This window comes from Bos mutus, chromosome 15, assembly GCF_027580195.1.
Source record: "Bos mutus isolate GX-2022 chromosome 15, NWIPB_WYAK_1.1, whole genome shotgun sequence".
NCBI lineage: Eukaryota > Metazoa > Chordata > Mammalia > Artiodactyla > Bovidae > Bos > Bos mutus.
In genome coordinates this window covers 33031854-33034891 of record NC_091631.1, presented here as the reverse complement: position 1 = coordinate 33034891, position 3038 = coordinate 33031854, and the positions used below count along the sequence as shown (strand labels likewise).

Genomic DNA, 3038 nt, shown 5'->3' with positions numbered 1-3038 from the left:
ATGCTGGAGTATAGTTGATTACCAGTGTGATAGATTTGGGCAAAGTGATTCAAATTATGTGTGTGTGCTGTGCTGAGTCATGTCTGATTCTTTTGCGACCTCATGGACAGTAGTCCACCAGGCCCCTCTGTCCGTGGGATTTTCCAGGCAAGAAAACTGGAGTGGGTTGCCATTCCTTTTTCCAGGGGATCTTCCTGACCCAGGGATCGAACCCATGTCTCTGGTGTTGCAGGCAGGTTCTTTAACACTGAGCCAATTCAAGTTATACTTGCATCCTTTTTCAAATTCTTTCCCCATTTAGGTTGCTACATAATACAGAGCAAAGTTCCCTGTGCTGTTGAGTAGGTCCTTGTTGGTTATCCATTTTAAATATAGCCACCATTTGTAGTATTGATCAGAGCTTCTCCTTTCCCCTCCTCCAAGTTCCTTCAGCACTGAAACCCTGGCTAATTCTCCACTTTCACTCTCCTTCCTTGAAATTTTCCATCTGTGTAAAACACTAAGGTCCAGTTTTTTGCAATAGGCTTTTGTCAAGAATCTATGGGGCGTTAGAGAATGTTGATGTGTATCAGTGAAAAGTGCATGTTGTCAGTCCTCAGATATTTCAGAGTAGGGTGGAGGGAGACAAAGAGGTACAAAATCTATGTGTAAAAAATTACAAAGAAATGATAATAGTAAAGAAAAAAAGTTGCTTTCTTAATAAACAACTACTTCAATTATCTTACTTTCCATCTGAATTTGTAACCTTTCCCCAAATAGGCATGCTACAATATGATTCATTCTTGTCTTGCCTTTTCCTTTACCTGCAAGCTTGAATGAGCCTTTTAGCTATGTAGTCAGCCTTCTCTATCTACACTTTCTCACTTATTGAATCTTCAGCTCCTTTCATTCTGGTTTCTATTGCCACCAGTCCAATGAATTATCCATGTCCAGGTCACTAATGACACCCTTTCAATAAAATTTAATGACCATTCATATTCTCATATTATTAGACTTTTGCTTAGCTGACAAGTTGATCCTATGTTCCTTAAAATTTTCATGGAGAAAGCAACTTCTCCTTTACAGTATTATCATTTTTGTTTTCTTAAACTGATACAACACTGACTTAATTTATTGCACATTTTTAAATTGTGAGGTTACTACCTATCGTTATTCTCTTTTCACATCTTAGCATTTACACTGATTCTTTTTTTCTCTTTCATAGACTGTAGCATTAATTGTCTAGAGAAGGAAATGGCAACCCACTCCAGTATTCTTGCCTGGAGAATCCCAGGGACAGAGGAGCCTGGTGGGCTGCCGTTTATGGGGTTGCACAGAGTCGGACATGACTGAAGTGACTTAGCAGCAGCAGCGTTAATTGTCAAGTCCCACCACTCTATCTTTAGGATATTGCCTGGAATTTTCCTCCTTCTATATATCATTAGCAACCTACAGAGTGAGAGCTATATTTTTGAAATCAATTAAACAAAATTACCTTTTGTATCTGACCAAGCAAATAGTCAAGACAAGACTTCTCAGCTCAGGATTCACTGGATGACCTCACTCAGCAACTACTCCACTCCTTTAGTCTCTGAATTCCTCCTCATCTGCTTCCCTAACTACCAGAGCTGGCAGCACTGGCTGTCCCTGCCCCTCAGTCTCCTCTTTCTTCTGGTCCTGGGGGCCAATGCCACTCTCCTGATCACCATCCGGCTGGAGGTCTCTCTTCATGAACCCATGTACTGTTTGCTCAGCCTCCTCTTCCTGCTGGACATGGTGCTCTGCCTCACTGTCATCCCCAAGGTCCTGGCCATCTTCTGGTTTGACCTCAGGTCCACCAGCTTCTCTGCTGCTTCCTCCAGATGTTCATCATGAACAGCTTCCTCCCCATGGAGTCCTGTGCATTTTTGGTCATGGCCTATGACCGCTATGTGGCCATCTGCCACCCACTGAGGTACCCATCCATCTTCACTAACCACGTTGTGGCCAAGCTAGTACCTTCATTGTCATACAAAATGCCCTTCTCACTCTACCCATTCCCATTCTTGCTGCCAGGCTTTGTTATTGTGGGGAAAATGTCACTGAGAACTGCATTTGTGCCAACCTGTCTGTGTCCAGGATTTCCTGTGACAATTTCACCCTGAACACAGTCTACCAGTTTGTGGCTGGTTGGATGATACTAGGCTCAGATTTCATCCTCGTTTTCATCTTCTACATCTTCATCTTAAGAGCTGTGTTCAAGTTCAAGGCCGAGGGAGTTGCAGTCAAAGCTCTGAGCATGTGTGGCTCTCACTTCATCCTCATTCTCTTTTTCAGCACCATCCTTCTGGTTGTGTTGACAAATGTGGCCAGAAAGTGTCCCCATGGACATCCTGATCCTGCTCAATATCCTTCATCACCTCATACCCCCTGCCTTGAACCCTGTTGTATATGGGGTTTGGACTAAAGAGATAAAGCAAGGAATTCAGAAACTGTTGCAGAGAGGGATGTGAATTTATAAAACAGATTTAGAATTCTATCTGTCCTTCCTTCTCAGTGATTTTTCCCAGGCATGAGCTAGAGAAAAGCCTGACCCTGGTTTCTTCCTTTGTTCTTGCCTGGCTCAGGAGAGGGTAGGCAAGAGGAAGAAACTCATTTTTCTTGGGCAACTGCTTTGGTCCTGGGCAGTTACAGTGAAACAATTTAATCTTCACAACATTCATGTAGCTACTACTACTACTACTACTTCCATTTTACATAGTATAAAAAAAATATGATTTTAAGAGAAAAAACTACTGGAGATCATATATATATACATATAGCAGATATATGACAGAGCAGACATTAAAATCCAGGCTCTAGAGCCTGGTGTCTTTCTACAGAAATGTCCCACCCTTGCCTGTGTTTTGTCCTTCTGGATTTCCATGGATATTTCCTGCCTGTATCTCCTATTATGAGAGGGATGAGTTCTCAGAAAAGACAGAGTCCTGTGACAAAGAACCTGCAGGACCATAGGAAAAGAGCACTCATAATAATAATAAATCAGTGCTAACCTCTTACTATGTCCTCAACAGCCTCAC

General features: G+C 42.3%; 1 pseudogene; it reads left to right on the top strand.

The window, feature by feature from the left end:
* The first annotated feature begins 1533 nt into the window (after positions 1 to 1533).
* Positions 1534 to 2471, top strand: LOC102285915 (olfactory receptor 56A1-like; annotated as a pseudogene).
* The last annotated feature ends 567 nt before the right edge of the window (positions 2472 to 3038 follow it).